Raw genomic sequence first — 21438 nt, 5'->3', positions numbered from 1 at the left:
CATGATTAATTATTTTTTTAAGCTGTGATTAATCTGATTAAAAATTTTAATCGTTTGACAGCCCTAATAATATAATATAATTTATTTGGGTAAAGTGATGATAATATAATGTATTTAATATAATTACAATATAATGTATTTGGGCAAAGTGATGATAATAATGTATTTAATATAATATAATGTATTTGGGTAAAGTGATGATAATGTATTTAATATAATAAAATATAATATAAGGTATTTGGGTAAAGTGATGATAATATAATGATAATATAATATAATGTATTTGGGTAAAGTGATGATGTTATAATGTATTTAATATAATAATAATATAATATAATGTATTTGGGTAAAGTGATGATAATGTATTTAATATAATAATAATACAATATAATGTATTTAGGTAAAGGGATGATAATATAAAGACACATTCAAGTATCTGACAATATATAAAGTCACCAACTTTGATGAGACAGTATTGTGTTTTAAAAACATGTTCATTTCCTGAAAGGTTCATAATTTGGACATAGCTGGACACAACAGAGATATGGTATAATGATGGAATATTATATTACAAATAATTGACCAACTTTTCTTTTTATAATTATAATTAATCTAATGATAGATAGATCAACATATGTTTAACTTCTGTTTAATGATAGATAGATCATATATTTAACTTCTGTTTAATGATAGATAGATCATATGTTTAACTTCTGTTTAATGATACTGTAGATAGATCATATGTTTAACTTCTGTTTAATGATAGATAGATCATAAGTTTAACATTAGGAAGGATTGATATGGATAAAGCTATCCCTATCCACAATGTGATGTTTTGTTTTATTTCATTATTACTGTGTGTTTTTGCATGCCATACATTTCAAATGTCTAGAAAAAATAGGTGGGCAACCTGGGTTAGAGAAGATTAGTGGTTCCAATCCCTGCCTGGCCAGAGGGCACAATGACAGCTGGCAACCGGAGGCTTGTCACAGTGAATATTAGATGGCTGTGTGTGTGTGTGTGTGTGTGTGTGTGTGTGTGTGTGTGTGTGTGTGTGTGTGTGTGTGTGTGTGTGTGTGTGTATTTTAACACCTTTTTTTTTCTTTTCAGTTCAGTGAAAACAATGTATGCCATATACCCCTCACACCTTTGACTTCTTGGAATTGTGTATATGTGTGTACATGTGTGATGGTTGTGTGTTTATGTAAGTGTAGAGGTGGTGTGTGTTAGTGGTTTTTCTGTGTATTTGCTTCATGGATCATGTCACCATGTATGGACATCTCATACACAGCTTGACAGAGTTTAGTGGTTTTACTCAGCGGGGTGGAGGATAGAGTGTGTGTACATGCAGAGCGGGGGGGGGGGGGTAGTTGTGTGGGTGGTATGGAGGGGGGGGGTTGTTGTGTGGGTGGCATATAGTGTGTACATGCAGGGGGGGGGTAGTTGTGTGGGTGCACGGAGTGATTCTCGTAAATTAACATGTCTTTGGGTCATTCTTTCAGAACAGTGAAATAAACCACTATAAATAAAAAACATCACACGGATGCACCTGGGACGTATCATCAGTGTTGTAGCCTTGGGTCGACGGGTGTTTTGGGTCTCTCAACATACACCGTCGCCCAGGTGACCCAGCCGGGGTTGATCAAGCCCCGACTTACGTCCCAGTAGCTACCCACGGTCAGTCCTCTTAGGGAAATACAGGGCCACTCAGTCCGCTTCTCCGGAACTACTCTGCTGGGACTGGGGGAGGCTCTGGCACGTGGAGGGACTAGGCTCTGTGGGTGGCCTCCTGGCTGGGCTCCTCCTTCGTCTCACCAGGTCCAGGATCTAAGCGTTGCACCAGACTCCCCCGCTCCAAACATTTCATTCTGGCGTGATGGTGTCTTGGGCCGTGGCGGTACTGCAGGCTCCACTTGCAGCTTGCCTGAAAGGCCCTCCTTAAAGGCTTCACCGTGGATTTGTTGGGCTTCTTCCTCACGGAAGACACAGGCTGGGGCGCTAACCCATACTAACCAGTCGTCTGTTAACTAAAAACTGGAGCTGGAGCTGAAATAATAACATAAGTATAATATAAGTATGAAGGAGAACACTGCGATGTGTGTGAGTTTTAATACAAGCTTTCTGTCATGTGACCTTCAGACATTCAGACATTCAGGTGTCCTCAAGACGTCAAGGGATTTGTAGTCCTGGGTCTACAGTAACAGGAAACATCAGTACATTGAAAATATATATATATATTTTTTAAAGATAATTTTTGGGGCCTTTTGCTGCCTTTATTTATATGTTATTGTAGAGCTGGACAGGAAACAGGGAGAGAGAGATGGGAAGAGACATGCAGTGCCCGGACCGCTAGGCCAGCAGTCCAGGCCACATTGAAATTATTTCTAATACGTACATATTCATAAAACAAAGAAGCACAAACACACAATAGAGAAATGCTACAAAATCTATTTAATAGTATAATAGATTTTAGAAGTCTATTGTGATTTGTTTAAAAAAAGGAAGGAATGTTAAAATCCTCATGTCAACTTATTGGTTGTAAACGTTCTATCATGTGGATCCAATAGAGCCTGACTGCTGGCTGCTGGCTGGTTAGTGGTGTGAGTGGAAAACACACACACACACACACACACACACACACACACACACACACACACACACACACACGCGCGCGCGCGCGGTCGGAGCCTTGCCCCGTCGCGAACACACACACACACACACACACACACACACACACACACACACACACACACACACACACACACACACACACAGATCCCATAGGTTGGGGAACTGTAACCATGACGACAGTCCCATCGGCCGATGCAAACTCAGAATGTCCGTTGTTTACAGCAAAATGCAAATAAACATGTTCAATTGTGACAAAGAGAAAAACTGTCTCCCTCACACTGTGCGTATGCTAATGATCAATGGTTGCGTATGCTAATGGATCAAAATGGTTCTGTTGGTCACTCGCACGTACAGCACGCCCAAGCTGATCCCACATGTGTTCAATTGGGTTGAGGTCTGGACTCACTGCAGGCCATTCCACCCTCTCCACTCCCACATTCTGGAGGTACTCTGTGATGATCCTGGCTCTGTGGGGGCGAGCGTTGTCATCCTGGAGGATGGTGTTACGTCCCAGATTCTGGAGATATGGGATCGCCACTGGCTCTAGAATCTCATCCCGGTATCTTACTGCATTGAGATTGCCTTCAATGACGACAAGTTCTGTCTTGTCTGTGAGAGAGATGCCGCCCCACACCATGACACTGCCCCATGGAAAGATGTCACATGGTCTGTGCAGCAATCTGCATAGCGTTCTCCATGCCGTCTCCACACTTTGATCCTGCCATCCAGCTTCCGCAGACAGAACTTCCATTCATCACTGAACATGATGTTGCCCCACATTGTCAAGTTCCACTGTGGGTCGACACCAGCACACACGGCTTCATGACAGTCTTATAAGCATGAAGACTGGCTCTGTGCGGTCTGTTCCTTACCGTCTGTTCAGAGATGTGTCTCTGGTACCGTAAATGCCTGTAAATCTCTGGAATTAAGCCTACGGTTCCCCAGTGAAGCAACGGTGAGTAACCGGTCTTCTTGGGGTGTTGTGTCTCTGGGACGGCCACTTCGCGGTCTGTCTTTGACTTCACCAGTCTCACGGAACTTGGTCCTAAGTTTGTAAATGGTACCAGGGCTGACACCAAATAATGCTGTCACTCTGCATAACGGAACACCAGCTTCCACTTACCCTATTGCACAGGCCTTATCCTGAAGGGACAAACGTGGCATCTTTCCACCAGTTTGGACCACTGCTTGATGCATACACAAACTCAGTAAAGTTGCAGGACCCATGCTCAAGTGCCAGGCACACACCTGTGACTGGTGGAATATCAATGCAGCAACTGTCTGATGCAACTCACATGAGACCAGTGTTGGGCATAACGGCGTTTAAATAAACGGCGTTACCTAACGCCGTTATTTTTTCCAGTAACGAGTAATCTAATTAATTACAATTTCAATTTTGGCAACGCCGTTACCGTTACTGACATGAAATGTGCTCCGTTACTATGTCAAGCATCCCCAAGCTTTCTGTTACCACGGGCCGGCTGACTGTGTGTGTGTGTGTGTGTGTGTGTGTGTGTGTGTGTGTGTGTGTGTGTGTGTGTGCGCGCATCGCTACTACAGGCTGGGGCTGCTGTGCTCCTCCTACTGCAAACACGGTTAGAAAAAATACCAAGGGTACGACAGTGATGTCTCTTACTTTTTGATGTTACGCAACCAGGAAGTAACACGTACTCGGCGCTGTTCAAGCAGTGACATGTGACATGACATCACTGACGAATCCTTGGTATTGATATCTTCATGGGTATATTTTACACACAAACCCAGCGCGGCGCAAACGCAAACTAACTTTAACAACAACCAGTAAAGAGATGGCGAGTCACGACGAGCAATCGAACAAGATGGCTTTCACAAATTGGCGGCATAAGCACTACTTCACCTTTATTGAAAGGAAAGGAAAGAATGTGCACGTGAAGTGCACATTGTGTGCCGGGGGAAGCGTTTGTCCACGTCTGTCCAAAGCAACTCCAATTTAGGCACATACACAGTGTGTGTGTGTGTGTGTGTGTGTGTGTGTGTGTGTGTGTGTGTGTGTGTGTGTGTGTGTGTGTGTGAGAGAGACCAGTTCTGAGCCAGTTTGTGTATTTAATTCACACTAGTGTTAAAAGCACTTTGTTGTTTAACTGTTTACTTTTTCTCAAAGAAAATACTTGAAGTAGGCTACAGTATTGTCTACCAGTACCATACCAGTTGTCTTGTCTAAAGTTGTAACTAACTAATTTAGTCCAGTGTTTTTCTTTATAGTTGACAAATGTATGTGAACATGTTGCTCTGTAAAGCTTTAAACCAAATTAAGGAAGAATTTTGACTAGCACAACTGTCACTGAATGGAAAATAGGTTACTTACTTTTATTTTAACATATTGAAACTTAAAAACTGGACTTTTGAGGTCCAAAACGTTTGAGAACCACTGGTGTAGGCAATTACACCTGTTACCACTGTTGTTTTACCAGTTGCTGTGCGTTGAGGTGCAATAAATATTATATTGAAGTGCAATACATATATTGAAGTTTATTTCTCCCTCATGGCAAAGGTTATTATGTGTAAGTAGTAAGTACCTTTCTATGCTGTTCTACTCTATGCACCTGACTTGTGAAACCTGCTCCCAAAAACAATCCAAATTCTTTGACATATTACAACTTTTTTACGCAAATAGTTACTTTTCCTAGTAACTAGTTACTTTTACAATAGAGTAATTCAGTTACTGACTCAGTTACCTTTTTGGAGAAGTAACTAGTAACTATAACTAATTACTTTTTTAAAGTAATTAGCCCAACACTGCTTGAGACACACACACACACACACGCACACACACGCGTGCACGCGCGCGCGCACACGCACACAAACACAAACACACACACACACGCACACAAACACAGACACTCACTCACACTAGATGTTCAACAGTGTTAGTGAATTGTTTTCACCGCTAGCTCACCGGCTTCGAATCCTATCAATGCATTGAATGGGAGATTATCACGTTTTATCAGACCATTGAATGGGCGAGTAGGCGACGAGTAGGCGATATACTGACCTACCCGCGATTTGTCAGATCTTTCATTGGGCGTAATCAGGAGCTGCTGACCTACTTGGAGGTGGAGCAGTCTCCACAACATGATTTACGTGCCTACGATTCTGTGCCTATCGGTACATAACTCTGAGTCACACCGCTCAGGACGGCAACTTGTTCGCTTTAGCTCCCTCGGTGGTCCTTCACGGGGTTCCAGTTCGCCTGAGACTGCGCGCCTCCGTCATGGTCCGAAACCAAAACCAAAACCGAAACTGGACTATTTAAGTCATCTCCGTTGGTAGGTCAGTATGTCTTGATAACACCCAATGAATGGTCTGATAAATCGCGGGTAGGTCAGTATGTCGCCTACTTCGCCCATTCAATGGTCTAATAGAAGGTGATAATGTCCCATTCAATGCATTGATAGCATGGGGTGACTAGCTCAGCTCTCAGGCCTGTGGCTTCATGATACCCTGTAGAGTAGATCACATGATGTGTTTGTGTGTGTGTGTGTGTGTGTGTGTGTGTGTGTGTGTGTGTGTGTGTGCGTGTGCGTGTGCGTGTGCGTGTGCGTGTGCGTGTGAGAGAGAGATTTTGTGCGTTTGTGCTTTTGATACTTCTAGTGCATGCGTGACCTACATACTTCTCTTGTCTGTCTTCCTCTTCGCTTCTGTGGTTTTGACTCTTACAGATTGTGTGTGTGTGTGTGTGTGTGTGTGTGTGTGTGTGTGTGTGTGTGTGTGTGTGTGTGTGTGTGTGTGTGTGTGTGTGTGTGTGTGTGCGTGTGTGTGTGTGTGGTTTTACTCAGCAGGATGGAGGATAGAGTGTGTGTACATACAGAGCGAGGGGGGGGTAGTTGTGTGGGTGGTATGGAGGGGGGGGGGGGGTGTTGTGTGGGTGGCATATAGTGTGTACATGCAGGGGGGTAGTTGTGTGGGTGGTATGGAGTGATTCTCGTAAATTAACATGTCTTTGGGTCATTCTTTCAGAACATTGAAATAAACCACTTTAAATTAAAAAATATCACATGGTTGCACCTGGGACGTATCATCAGTGTTGTAGCCTGGGGTCGACGGGTGTTTCGGGTCTCTCAACATACACCCTCGGCCAGGTGACCCAGCCGGGGTTGATCAAGCCCCGACTTACGTCCCAGTAGCTACCCACGGTCAGTCCTCTTAGGGAAATACAGTGCCACTCAGTCCGCTTCTCCGGAACTACTCTGGAATGGGGGAGGCTCTGGCACGTGGAGGGACTAGGCTCTGTGGGTGGCCTCCTGGCTGGGCTCCTCCTTCGTCTCACCAGGTCCAGGATCTAAGCGTTGCACCAGACTCCCCCGCTCCAAATATTTCATTCTGGCGTGATGGTGTCTTGGGCCGTGGTGGTACTGCAGGCTCCACTTGCGGCTTGCCTGAAAGGCCCTCCTTAAAGGCCGACATGTCGCCTTTCCGACGTTAACGAACCCTATACCTAACCCTAACCGCACGCGGAAGCCACTAGTCGGAGTGGCGAGATGTCGGAATGGAAGGAGCACCCCTGTAGATGTGTGTGAGTTTTAATACAAGCTTTCTGTCATGTGACCTTCAGACATTCAGGTGTCCTAGGGGCGGCTGGTATCAATGGGCTAGTGGGGCTAAGCCCCCCCTATATTATTGGATACATTTTTTTTTTATTAAGAAACAAAATAATATATATACCTATATATTTTTTTTTAATTATTAAAATGTTATTAAATGTTATTAAAATGTTTTAGAATAGATCATTTTACATGCTGGTGGAACCTAGAGCAGCAACAGCATCAAATAGTTACAAGGAAAACACTATGTCAAAATGGGCTGATTTCTTTTAGCCTGTCAGGGACCGAGTTGGTCGGAAGGAGAGACAGGGAAAACTTTGTTGGTTTTTAAAATATTGTTCTCTTTTTTATTTATTTTTATTTCTTTTCTTTTTGTTTGTTGTTGCAGAAAAATAGATAACAAAAACAAATGTGCTCAACACAAAAGAAATTGAACTAAATAACTAAACAGAAAAACGAACTGAACAACACAACTGAACTGAAAACTGAACTAACCAGAACGACACAGGAGGTGGACATATATAGGGACGGGTCAGACCACTGTTAATACAAAAGGGGGAAAAGACAAAGACTACAATTGAAACACACACTCAAAACCCCTGCCCCACCCCATGGTACTGAGGGACTGTACAGAGGGACCAATTAGCTGTAGATCTGGAGCAGCTGATCCCCATTGCTTTGGCCAGCCCATCATGCCCATGTATGTTAGTCAGCACCTCCCACAGAACTGGTAACTCAAAGAAACTCAGTCAAATAGAGACACAAGGGCGGAAACGGAAGGCCTACAAATTCACGCCCACTTTTGAGATAGCGCCGCTACTCGAGGTCCGTTAGAACGACGAACTGCAGCTCTCAATGCATTCCCTATGAGAGGATATGAGAATTAGCCTACTTTTAAAATGATCCTGCATTAACTGGAGACGATATTGATTTGAATAAAAATATGTTTCCAAATGTATGGAGTGTCTTTGTCAACATATCTTCTTGTTTTCTTAATAGTTGATGTGTTTCACATTTAATTTGCCACTTTAACAAGTTACCCATAATGTTAACACAGCAGAGGGTAGACGGCAGACAGACAAGTTGTCGCATTTCAGTGACATCACTGTCTTTACGAGCGCCGAGCGCCGACCAGTGGTGTACACTGTAGAGGCAGGACAGGCGGTCGCCTGCCCAACTAAGATCTCGCCTCCCCTAAAAAAAAACAAATAACCCGAACATGTGTCATTGCGTGCTTAATGTCCTCAACGTCACGCACCCAACAAGCTTTGAACTGAGCAGATTGGACCTTCTGTTCCAGAGATAATGACCAAAACATATTGAAAACGTCCACTTTCGCCAGTTTTCTGGGTATTGAAAACCTCAAGGGATGCGTCCGTGACGTATATACCATGCGACCACTTAAAGTCTAGATCTCCGATGCTAGCGGTTTTGACATACTGATGGAGTATATTATAGTATATTGTGGGTAGTATATCGAGATGACAGATATGGGACATTAAAAAGGACAAATCAAACAAATGGGACACTTTATTAGAACACCAAAAAAGTCGCTACAGCCTCAGTAGTTAACCAATGAAATGACGGTATTTTACAATGCCTCTCATAAAGATTGCATTGAGTGCTGCAGTTCATCGTTGTAACGGACCCCGAGTAGCAGCGCTGTCTCAAAAGTGGGCGTGAATTTGTAGGCCTTCCGTTTCCGCCCGTGTGTCTCTATCAAATGCAAATAAACTCATAGAAAAACAAATAATAAATTATGTAATTTCAACTTGTTAATAATGTCCAGCTTAAAATAAACACACTAAATATATAAACCAAAAGGAAGAGTTACCATACATTATAGTCTATGTGTGGCTGCTGAGTCAGCCATCACACAGCCCAAATCAGCTTCCATTCGCTTTCATTGAGTCGAGTGATTGACAGCTGACATGACACGCCTGCTTGATTTACTCACCATTGGGGCTAATATATTTTAGCCCTGAGGGTCAGCCCTCACTGGCTTTTGACCAATGACAGGTGCTACCTACCTGCGTTACTGTGCTTTGTTTTGTGGGAAGTGAAGCGAATTTTTACCCGTGGGGAGGGGTGAGCGCGGGGTTGCCGCGACGGGAGGAGGAGGGGGGGGCGTCATGACGGAACGCGCGGGGGGGGGGGGGGGGGGGTTGGGGGGGGGGACCGCGCGCCAGGACGTGCAATAACCCCAAGTTTGCAACTGCTTTCGCCTACGCCCTTCACCGTTTAATATAATAACTAGAAAATGTGCTCCTCGGAGCACAAGTCTCCGCCAGCAGACCCGTGCTATTTTAACCAAAGGAAATCACTTACCCTATCTTTAACCATAGTTTTCTAGAAATCTTCTGATTCTTAGATTAGAACATCTAAGGATTAGAACATGTTAGCTTGGCTAACATGTTCAATCAGCCAAGCTAGCTTGGCTGATGGCACTGATGTCACTTCATAACATGTAAACAATGTTTTGAAGTGACACATATATTTATAGGTTTCTATTTCGTCATGCGTCTCGCTAGCCAATCAATGCACACCCTTTCAACATATTGTCACGTGTCACGTGAAGCTTGACCAATGTTAGCTTGGTGGACACACGGAAGGACGAGAACGAAAACATAGTCTCCTGGCGGAGACAATAATATCATATTTGGGTAAAGTGATGATAATATAATGTATTTGATATAATGATAATAATATTATCATTACATTATACATATATTATATATTATACATTATATTAATTTAATATTATGTATTTGGGTAAAGTGATGATAATATAATGTATTTAATATAATAATAATATAATATAATGTATTTCGGCAAAGTGATGATAATGTATTTAATATACTAATAATAATAATAATAATAATACAGTATAATGTATTTGGGTAAAGTGATGATAATATAAAGACACATTCAAGTATCTGACAATATATAAAGTCACCAACTTTGATGAGACAGTATTGTGTTGTTTTAAAAACATGTTTATTTCCTGAAAAGTTCATATTTTGGACATAGCTGGAACACAACAGAGATATGGTATAATGATGGAATATTATATTACAAATAATTGACCAACTTTTCTTTTTTATAATTGGCCGATGCCGAATATTTAAAAAAGCTAATAATCGGCCCAATTAATGGTCTGGACAGTTTTGTTTGGACCAATAATCATGAAAGGAAGCTGACAGCACAAGAAGCTACAGGTCAAAAGTCAAAGATGTCAGACATGTTCCATGAGATTCACACCTGGGATAAAATGATCCAGGAAATGAACATAATAATAATAAGGGTAATAATAATAATAATAATAATAATATCAACCCTAACCCCCACAGACACCAAGGCAGTGCAACACATTAGTGACCTAGTAATTATAATACAAATAATTAAAAATAAATAAATGTAATAATAATAACAGCACATTAGTGACCTACAGTACTGTATATCTTCATGTCACACTGGGAGCTACATACATTTCCTTTGTCTGCAAGAACTTCTGTTTAATGATACATAGATCATCATATGTTTAACTTCTGTTTAATGATAGATAGATCATATGTTTAACTTCTGTTTAATGGTAGATAGATCATATGTTTAACTTCTGTTTAATGATAGTTAGATCATAAGTTTAACATTAGGAAGGATTGATATGGATAAAGCTGTCCCTATCCACACTGTGATGTTTTGTTTTATTTTATTATTACTGTGTGGTTTAGCATGCCATACATTTCAAATGTCTAGAAATAATAGCTGGGCATACCTGGGTTAGAGAAGATTAGTGGTTCCAATCCCTGCCTGGCCAGAGGGCACAATGACAGCTGGCAACCGGAGGCTTGTCACAGTGAATATTAGTATTCTCTGTGCGTGTATTTGTTAGTTAAGTTTATTCATTATAATTGACCAGATCTCCTTCAGAAAAGACATATTGGATCTATTCTCCAGATGGATAAATGAATCAAATGGACATTATATCATTAAAGGGCGGACCACAACATATTTTGGGCCTATTTGACGTCCGGATTTAAATAGTTCGTTTTATGCATGCACTACGGAGATGTCAGTAAATATCTCTAAAATATGGACATTAATAAAGCAAGTAGACTGACATTGTGCAATGAAGTCTTTTTTTTAAATCAACAAAGTGGAGGCTTTGTTTAGAAGTTTGTGTTCTACTTTACTCAGGGTGGATTTTAACACCTTTTTTTCTTCTTTTCAGTTTAGTGAAAACAATGGGCCTCATGCAGCAATAAGTTCCTAATGTTTCCTCTTACATTTCTTCCTAAGTGAATTCCTAAGAGAAGTTGAGTTAGATTCATGAAACGTTCTTAAAAGGCAGAATTGTTCGTAACTATGTTCTTGATGATGATGAATCCAAATCCTCGTAACTTGAAGGGGTGTGCCAGTTCATCCTAATTACCATAGGGAGCCTCCCCACCAATCCCCATATAAGGCATGACTGCATGGCTCTGCCTGCAGTCACACCTGTGTGTGATTGCTGCACACAGAAATCACAGGAAATCACACACAGAAATAAAATTGAGAGAATGAAGTAAAGAACACCTAAACTATAAGTCTACAGATGGTGGAACACTAGACTCCAAACATAAAAATAAATAAATTAATAGTTCTGTGGAGGTACTTCTGAAGTGAACAGCAAATTATTTTATTTAATTAATGAATGTATTTTATTATTTCTCTCACATTAATCAACATCACCACTAGACATCAATGTACATTTGCTGAAATTTGCTGTTAAAAATGTTATCCATATTTCATGTTCAGGAGTAGCGTTAGTAGTGGATATAAAACATTTTATTACTGAAAGCTGGTGGGTAGATATGGAGGGTCTTTAAGGTAGCAGCTGCTTGGTATGTAATGGGGTGGAAATAGGGGTGTGGTGGGTGATATGGTGGTGCAAGGAGGGGTGTAGGGGGCTGTGTGGGGGGGATGGGGATGGGTAAGACGGGTGGGTATAGGGGGGCTTTCAGGTAGGAAGGGGACTGTAAAATGGGGGTGTGGCGAATGTCGGGGATATGGGGGTGGGGGTATGGGGGGGCAATGAGGGTGGGTTGGGTGGGGGGTTATGGGGTAGGTATGGGGCTTGGGCTTCAACTCAACCGGGTTTGTTTGGGTTAGATTGTAATTTCAGACCCGTCTCAAACATTTTCATGTCAAGGACCCCCAAATTGACATACATTTGGCTGCAGACCCCCACCTGAAAATATTTTCTGCCAGGGAAAATGTTTCAAGATTTATCAAAATGTCTCGAAAATAGCCAATCTACAAGCTCAAAATGGCCAGTAAAGGGACGTGTTGTGAGCTTGTAGATCGGCTATTTTCAAACAAAGTATAAAATAGGGTTAAAGTGATTAAACTGTTCTTCGTTTGCTGTGGACCCCCTGAAACCCCCTGAAGGACCCCTGGGGGTCCCCAGACCACACTTTGAGAACCACTGCTCTAAAGATATGATAAAAATATTATTGTAATTTAAATCCTATATTATACAACTGTAGAATTGAAAAAACTTCGAGAATTAATTATTTTTGCACAAATATGTCACACTTAAGAACTCAAAGGCCAGCTTAAGAGTGCTCATCAGTGTGTGTAGATTCCGTTCTTACCTGAGAACAGATCATAGCTAAGAAAACATTGGAGTATACCAAAATCTTCTTAAAAACCTCTTAAATGGGTCTAAGAAAAAAAATCGTCTTAAGAAAGTGTGCGTAGATTCTGTTCTTACCTAAGAACAGACCACAGCTAAGAAAACATTGGAGTATACCAAAATCTTCTTAAAAACTTCTTAAGTGGGTTTAAGAAGAAATTTCCTCTTAAGTGCCGTTGCTGAATGAGGCCCATTGTATGCCATGCACCCCCTCACACCTTTGACTTCTTGGAATTGTGTAAACTAGAAGCTCGCCCCCGCTACGCGGGGGCTCGCGTCTAGCCCGCGGCCACGCCCACGTAGCGCCCGCGGCCACTTGGCAACTCATATAAGTGGCGTAGCGTCATGAGGGTCAGTGGGGCCGTGGCTCGGTCAGTGAAGACCCTGTAGTGCGGATGATATGTGGCATAGAGGGGCAGATTGTAAATCCCCAGAGGAAACATCCGTGGGCTACCATTGGTTCAGCGATGTGTGCGGTCGCCCTGCGGTCCCCCCTCCTCCACCAATGTGCAGTATTGAGAGCCCTGACGTCACAACAATTGGAGCGATGGGCACTGCACTGTGGTTGGTTAGGGTACACCTAGGGCCCAGGTAGAACCCAGTTAAAGCCTGCATGGGCAAACCCAGGTAGGACCCGCCTTGGTCCCACATAAACATGGGTAGTTGGGGCCCACCTAAGGGCCAGGTAGAAGCTACTTATAGCCTGCATGGGCATCGCAGTTGGGACTGAAGTGGATGCCGCTGACATTGCTGACATGGGGTCCATATGGTTTAGCCCACCTTGAAACCATATGGGAACTACGCTGGCATGCTGGCTGTAATGCAAACGCTGCATCATACCTGCAGTGTGTAGTTTGATGTTGTGTGTGTAGCAGATATACCTGCAGTGTGTAGATCAATGTCCATATGAAAGTCAATGCCCAGCAGTGTTTTTTTCCCCAGCAGAGTTTCTAGTGTCTCTGTCTCTCTCTGGAAGAGGTTGCACATGAACTCTGCAGCCGCACTGAGGCGCTCCAACACAAACACTCTGACATTAAGCTGCTTCACACAACAAACATCAGCACGACGCTGCTGTTTGTCCAAAAGACACAATATCTCCTCTCCCACCGACGTCATGTGTTCATTTATCGACAGCCGTACAGACTCCTTTTGACACATTTTACCTCGTTTATCCAGCTCTCACTGACTCATCGGGCTGTTATTTTGCTGCGATCAAGTCAACGATGTGAGAGATTAGCTATCATAGACGGACGGACAGGGGGTGAAACATAGTCTTGCGCCATGCCTTTCGGCCTGGCGGAGACAATAAAAAAAGGAAAGTAAAGGAAATGAGCATTTCTGCAACAAAAGTAGTCAACAAACTATACTATGAAAACATGGGGCACATTGTCAAAGAATGTAAGAAAGAGGCAATCATGTAGAAAATAGCCGATCTACAAGCTTACAAAGCCTCTCAACGTGAGGCGTTTTGAGCTTGTAGATGGGCTATTTTCACAATATGTACTTGTGGAACGGAGTCAAACAGAATGGGGGGGGGGGGTCCCCAGATCAAGTACGTTTATTTGGGGGGGGGGGGGGGGGGGGGCGGCGGCGTGAAAGGGTTGATAAGCACTGCTGTAATCGGAGCGAAATTATCTGAAATTACTTCATGACCATAATGCAGCCTAACATGCGTTGCACGGGGCGGTCCTGCCATTACGTTAGTTACTGTAGTTGCTGTGGAGCTACATAGTTGTCCAGAAGACACACACAAACATACACCATCTACAATGGACTAACTGAGCAGCAATATTGACATTCACCACACGAACGTGCATTGTTGACAAAGTGATTGCACAGCCGCTGCAGGCATGACAACCACGTTAGCGTTAGCGACATGGCAGCTATCACAGCGCCCTGTCCGTCGTCGCTGGGACTGACTGTCATGGCTACAGCAGTAACAGCAAGCTCTCTGAGATGCCATTGTCTGGAGACTGCTCTTAGCGTGACACGACCAATGAGAGTGAGCGCTGTAGTTGTTGCTAAGATACGGTGGCGTCTCTGCCCCATAGCTTGTAGATCTCTCACGCATGATTGGCGTAGGCTGCGTTGCCAGGTCTGACTGTTTGTATAAGCGATATTGGGCTTATTTGGGTGCACTTTTGGGCTCGTTTCCATAGACCACGGCAGCGCTTATTTCTTTCCCGTGACCGATGTGGCAAAAAAAGTGCAAAACGAACCATCCGGAAGTAAATTGCGAGATGAAATATATAGCACTTTTTGATTATTAGAGAAGGAGACACATGTGAAGGTTGAAAATGAAAGGTAGGAGATTATATATTTTTTCATGAGGGATTTTTGTAGCAAGTTGTGAGAGAATTGGGCCACTCCTGTGGGCGGGGGGCTGATTAGAACCATTGGGGTTTGAAAGGAGACGCTCTCTGTTTGAGTGGAAAGATGTGTGTACATGATGGTTGTGTGTTTATGTAAGTGTAGAGGTGGTGTGTGTTAGTGTTTTTTCTGTGTATTTGCTTCATGGATCATGTGACCATGTATGGACATCTCATACAGCTTGACAGAGTTTAGTGGTTTTACTCAGCAGGATGGAGGATGTTTTAATATCACACTTCTAACTGACTGACTGTGGGTGAGAAACAATAACTGAAAGGAAACAGGATAGAGTTGTGTACATGCAGAGGGTAGTTGTGTGGGTGGTATGGAGGGGGGAAGTGTTGTGTGGGTGGCATATAGTGTGTGCATGCAGGGGGGGGTAGTTATGTGGGTGGTATGGAGTGATTCTGGTAAATAAACATGTCTTTGGGTCCTTCTTTCAGAACAGTGAAATAAACCACTATAAATAAAAAAAAAACTAACCCTAACCCTATCACACCTGGGATGCACCTGGGACGTATCATCAGTGTTGTAGCCTGGGGTCGACGGGTGTTTTGGGTCTCTCAACATACACATTTTGTTTGAATACAGCGCATTTCCCTAGTATAAATATTGCTACTTCTGCATGTGTTCTCAAACTGCAGACACAATTACTGTACACTCACAGGTAATATGTCAAATGCTGTGTCGGCTCTCAGGTGAATTCAGCAACTTTGTTTTCTACACCTTCCAACTGACTGATCTTAGACCTGGTTGCTTATTTCTTACTCAAAATCTGGCAAAACTGACAGATTTTGGTCTGTTTTGCTATGATTTCTCAAATTATTTTAATCAGTGAATGTACCCTAGTTAATTAATGTATTTATTACAAATTAGTAATTAGTATTTCTAATAATTTAATAATTAAATGAAATAATTTAAATTTAATTTAATAATTTATTAGTAATTAGTCAATGCTTGTAAGTCCCGCAGTTAACCATGTGGGCATGTTAACGTTAATAAGAATTAATTAATTGAAGAAAAAACTATTCAAGTCTCTCTTTGTGCTCGTACACTCATATAGAAAGTTGTGGCCCATGGCCACAGCAAGTACACTGTTAAACCACAAACCATGCACTGGGCCGCTAATTTTCAAGTTATACTGTATTGGCTACAATTCGTCCCCTGACTGGTGGCTTATGGAATCCTCTTCCTGTACCCCTGCATCTCTGACTGCCTTAGTGCTCCCACGTTGCGTCAATATCAAAATTCTCCCACAATGTCAAGTCAACTCTTAAGATTTGGACTCAGTTTAAACAACATTTTGGTATTGCTATTACATATTGGTATTCAATTATTCCCATTAATAACCCCTCTGTGCAAATCCTTTATTTCCTTCCTCCTTATAAGATTGGGCATTTAAAATCTGGTATGATCATGGCATTAAGTCAGTCAGAGATTTGTTTGATGGTGGCAATTTTTGCTTCTTTTCAACAGATTTCTAGAAAGTATAATCTGCCCAGAACCCACTTTTTCCGGTATTTGCAAGCCTGTGATTTTGTTCGTAGGAAATTTACTAGCTTCCCGACTATTCCACCTAATTCACCCGTAGACACACTTATAGCATCAGCTCCTTTTACCCTTAAGGGATATCCTTGCTTTATACCACATTATTTGATCTTCATTTACCATCAACCACAGCATATAAAACTCTTTGGGCCGAGGATTTGGAAGAGGAAATTCCTGACGCAACCTGGAAAGCCATTATGGATCGTGTTCATACTTCATCAATATGTGCGAAACACAGTGTATTACAATGTAAATTCTTTCACCGAGTGTACTGGACCAAGGTCAGGTTAGCCAGGCTTTATACTGATGTTGACCCAACGTGCGATAGATGCCACTAGGCTCCAGCTAATCTTTTTCATATGTTTTGGACCTGTCCTTCCTTACATTCTTATTGGTCATCTATATTTGACACTATTTCCATATATCCATCCCCTATTATTTCCCTCTTTGGCGTTGATAACTTAGGAAAAACAGGAAAGTACGCTTTCAAAAAGGATTACCGTAAAAAGAAGTAACACGGAGTCAGTCTCAAAAAATAATCAGGTTTACTGGATTATTTGCACAGGAGAGACAAGGTGGTACAGCGTGAAAAATATTCTCTACTGGTAATACAAAATGTTCATCAATATAACAGACAGTTTATCTTTCATTAAGCCCACCCCACAATATAATATCAACATGAACAGGGGCAAAGGCTCATTTTGGTGGCAAGGTTGTCTGTTCTAAGGCATCATGGATAAACTGTAGCCACAACTTTCATGGGTAAGAAAGAGTAGGCCAGGGGGCAAGGACATCTTATCTTAGCAGTTACAGAACTGTCCCTTCTGAGCAAATACATCATACTTTATGCAATTATCCAAAGTGATACAATACAATAATCATACAATAATCATAATCTAATACACTATCGATTATAAATTATCCATCAATCCCTCATCTTGTTTATCAGTTTGGATAGAGTCAAAGGGTGTCAAGTTCGCAGTCAACTAAGCAAGGCTTCTTTACAGGTTTACCTTGAAGCATCATCAAGTCATCAACCCTGTGACTCTATTCAGAAAAGACAACAATGGGGCAAGTCAAAATATGCAGACTTTATCTCCTAACGAGTAAACGAAGTATAGAGGTGAAGGAGATGGGGGAAGGGGGAGAGAACATAGGGAGCACAAGATAGACAAATTCAATATGCAATACATTTTTTTTTCTTATTTCGATTTACTAAAGGACTGTATTAAGGAATGTTAGAATGTTGATCTCGAAGTGAGTATAGCTCTAACCAATGGGTGCAGTACGTTAGTCCGACAGCGCATTCCTCCGACAGCGCAGCCCTCCGACGTTTCCAATACTAAACCCGAACCAAACCCGCACCCTAACCCTAACCGCACGCGGATGCCACATAGTCAGAGAAAAGGTCTGTCGGATTAACGCATGCCTCCCCTAACCAATCGGGGTCAGAGATAGGCTCCGTCAAAAGAATGTCCCTTTCTCTAGAGAACAGGCGGTGCACAAACTGTTTGACCAGGGGGATGAGACAGCATTGTAAGACTAAGAGACACAGTACCAGAGGGATCAAGATGGGAAGTATCACTCCTGCAGTCCATGTGAACCACCCCCAGCCCAGGTTTCGGAGGTACGAGGCGAAGTCATCAGCAGGGAGAGGCTCACGGACTGCATCTTGCATCCTTCCTATGGCAGAAGAGACATTATCATAATAATTCTGAATATAAAAACAACAACTTGTCCCAATTACTTTACATACGCCTCCTGCCTTCGCTTCCAGTGTATCTAGCACAATTCTGTTCTGGAGGACAGCCTCCCTAATCTGAAATTGTTCCGAATTAAGGGCCGCCAGACTGGCGGTCGTCTCATTGGTCAACGTGAGGAGCTCAACAGCAAGCTCGTTGATTTTCTGGAAAGCAGCTACCACTCCACCAAAGGGGAAAAGGCCCCCATCCTACCGTCTCAGATTGAGATGTAAACGGATTGGCCAGAATGTACCCTAAGTACTTGTTCCCAGATCTCTTCGATCGGTGGGTGTAGTCTACACGAGGCCCGTGAGGGCACTCCTCTGTCTCTGCAGCATACATCGTCACTGCAGGTTGTATTATGGCTGGATAACAGCAGCCTGACCATCCTGTGAGAGGGAGATTAGCGAAGGCATGTTTACCACAGACCCAAAACAGGCCGGGCGTTGATGTCAATTTGGAAAATGGACAGGGGAATTTGTAACTAGTGGCGTTTTTCCAAGTAATAAGAAAACACATCCACTCTCCCATTCCCGCTGGATTTGTGATATACTGTACTTTTAAAAATTAGAAAAAATTAAGTACACATTGTGTGGCTCTATCTCAAAATTCTATAAGGCCAATTGCTTTCAATGACCATACCTGTGCTTAACTCAATGTAGCGTTTATAGACCATGGACTGTTTTCTATATACATGTTATTGGAGATTTTACGTTGTGTATTTGTTTTGTTGTCTGTTGTTGTTTTTGTTTTGTTTTGCTGTTGTTTATACCTTATTCAATTTATCTTTTTTCTTACTTTATATTTGTCTATCCTATTACTTAATCATTGTCTTGACTGTTTGGAGATACTCTGTTTATTTGCTCCAGTAATGACTGTATTACCTGTGAGTAGTAAATAAGAGTAACAAAGAGTAAAAAAACAAAAATGAATGAGAGAGAGAGAGAGAGAGAGAGAGAGAGAGAGAGAGGGGTTCATATTATCAGCTATACTGGTGGTTATTATATCCTTATCCTTACTTAAGTAAAACTGCTCTGTAAGTGAAGTTATGTTCCAAAAGCACAGTTTATTATTCATATTAATTATTTTCAGAACCAGAGTTCCTTTCCGTTTAAAGTCATACTGTACTGTGTAACTATGTAACAATTAAACAAAAGTAGTATTGATATAATCTTTCACTGGTATATTTTTCACAATAATTTCAATTAAATAAAATTGGAATTAGTAGTTTCAGACGAGCAGAAATCAAGCTGAAATGGAGTTAGGTGTCCAAACAACAGTAGCTCCACTCGCTGCTGAGAGAGAGGTTTCAAAAGGGTACAGATTCCCAAAAGCTAACAATGGATCTCCAAGCTCACAATGCATCACAACAACGTGTGAATTAATGCCCTGATGCTTCATGACACTTATTATATAGGCCTACAACAATAAACAGGACTTTAAATATTACAATAACTTTTGCAAAGAGGTAGTAGAACTAGCGCGACAGAAATGCTATGAACGTCTTTCTTCTTATCACAATGCTCTCCTCATTAAACACTTCATAGATTTTAGAAATATAATTACTTGTTTTCATAACATTAGCGTCAGTGCTAAGTTTGATAAACAGGTACACTGCATAGTTTTAACAGACTACGGGGAGTCTGTTTACGTGTTCCTCCTCCTCGTTCACTGCGCAACGCGCACTGCTAATGCTGTGGAATAGCAGCACTGTGTAGAGGAGAGGGGGGAGTTGTTTGTTTTTGACGGACAGTTTGAGGATCCAATGGAGTTGGGAGTTTTCGTCTGAGGCGCTTTTTAATACTTTTCATTGGTTCAAATGTTTACATTTTTTTACACAGATGTGAAGGGTGTTCAATAGTGTCGATTTATGAAAAAAAAAAGAAAAAGATGAAAATGGATTTAGCTGGTTCGTCCTGGACACCGACGATATAATGGTATAATATAAGAATGTTAAGATAACCTTTCCACAAAGTGTTTTTGAGAGGAAGAAGCATTAATAAAGTGATATAATGGAGAAGCAGGGTACAAAGCTCATGCTCACTGAAACATCACAGTGAACCACCCCGAGTGACCATGATGCTTTGCTCCATGCATCACCCTCTGAATCCAATCCAACTCAATTCTCTCTTCTAACTGATTGTATTCATGCAAAGACACACAGAGACATTCTTCTTATTGTTAGCATTCACAATACATTCTATTTAGAGATATTGTTAATAATAGAATAATGAAAAATTAAGTGGTTGAAAATTTGAAAAATCTGCTGTTAGTGAGCACGAAAACGATGTATGTTTTTGGTAATGTAGGCTTCCCCCCAACATGGCAGATTGTCTGATCTGGACGGTGTCTCTAAATATCATGTACCATGTTGAACGTGAGTGTTGTTGGAATTGAATGGATTTTGATTGCAGGCAGTGTCTACATAGGTATGTATCTTAATAATGCATTATTTTGTTATAGGTAAATACTTGGACTGTCACTGTGCTGGATGTAAGACCAGTTTATGTCTAAGACATAATATTGTGTTAATCCCTTTTTTACTTTCCTCACTTCACCCATATGATAGCACAATGCATCAGACCTCACCTCATCTTAAGAACACCAGCCATCAGCACACAGATGAGTCAAGTACTAACTAGTTGAGTCGGTTGCAAACTAGCAATGATACTTGCACTGCTATTAGAGCCGTTTAGCACAGGGTGTAAGATAGGGCCCACAAATGTAGGACCTGTGTATGATGGACACAGGTTAAGATGTGACTATATGTGTTTGTGTTTGTCTAACGTCTAGCACTGTCTCTGTCTCTGTACATAACAGTATGATGGACACAGGTTAAGGTGTTTATATAAGGTGTGTATTTATATAACTCACCTCTAGCTCTAGCTCT

The sequence above is a fragment of the Gymnoscopelus microlampas genome (assembly GCF_963454915.1).
Source record: "Gymnoscopelus microlampas genome assembly, chromosome: 7".
Taxonomy (NCBI): domain Eukaryota; kingdom Metazoa; phylum Chordata; class Actinopteri; order Myctophiformes; family Myctophidae; genus Gymnoscopelus; species Gymnoscopelus microlampas.
The sequence above is the reverse complement of the archived record's forward strand: the minus strand, read 5'-3'. Positions refer to the sequence as shown.